Source organism: Etheostoma spectabile, chromosome 23, assembly GCF_008692095.1.
Source record: "Etheostoma spectabile isolate EspeVRDwgs_2016 chromosome 23, UIUC_Espe_1.0, whole genome shotgun sequence".
In the NCBI taxonomy this organism is placed as follows: domain Eukaryota; kingdom Metazoa; phylum Chordata; class Actinopteri; order Perciformes; family Percidae; genus Etheostoma; species Etheostoma spectabile.
In genome coordinates, this window is record NC_045755.1 from 16,416,686 (window position 1) to 16,417,247 (window position 562).

At 36.1% G+C, this 562-nt stretch overlaps 1 protein-coding gene across 10 annotated transcripts in view; it reads left to right on the forward strand.

The window, feature by feature from the left end:
• Window positions 1–562, forward strand: part of ppp1r12a (protein phosphatase 1, regulatory subunit 12A) — a 55,724-nt gene that overhangs the window by 21,309 nt on the left and 33,853 nt on the right. The gene's annotated exons all lie outside the window — the stretch shown is intronic.

The following is a 562-nucleotide window of genomic DNA, read 5'->3' on the forward strand; positions in this document are numbered from 1 at the left end:
CAGCTAGCTAGACTAGCTGTCCAATCTGAGTTTTCTGTTGCACGACTAAAACGACCTTTGAACATACACATGTTCCACCAAAACAAGTTTCTGTTCTGGAATGCTGTGTGGACTAGCCAGACCTTCCTCCGCGGCGCTGTGGAGGAAGGTCTGGCTATGTTACTGCTGAGTTGGGCTGGACAATATGCAGACAATCAAATATCACAAAGGTTTTAACCAAATACCTTGAATGATGTGCTTTCACAAAATATTTACACAATGAGATTTTTTATAAATTATCATCCATAATGTGGACATGACTAAGTGGGTAAAGGCAAATAATAATAATAAATCTGTTCTATTACATTACTGTAATGCAGCCTTTAAAATCCGGAAAAGAAAGCACTTATGTTCTATTAAGATATAATAGTTTCCTAAATCTAAGACAATCTCTAGTCTCAAATCACAATATCATTATATTGCTCTCCCCTACTGCTGAAGACCCAACATTTCCAAATTTTGCTGCTTCACAATAAAAGCCTTTTTAAATAACAATAACGGGGGACTTTTATTGTGAAAAATT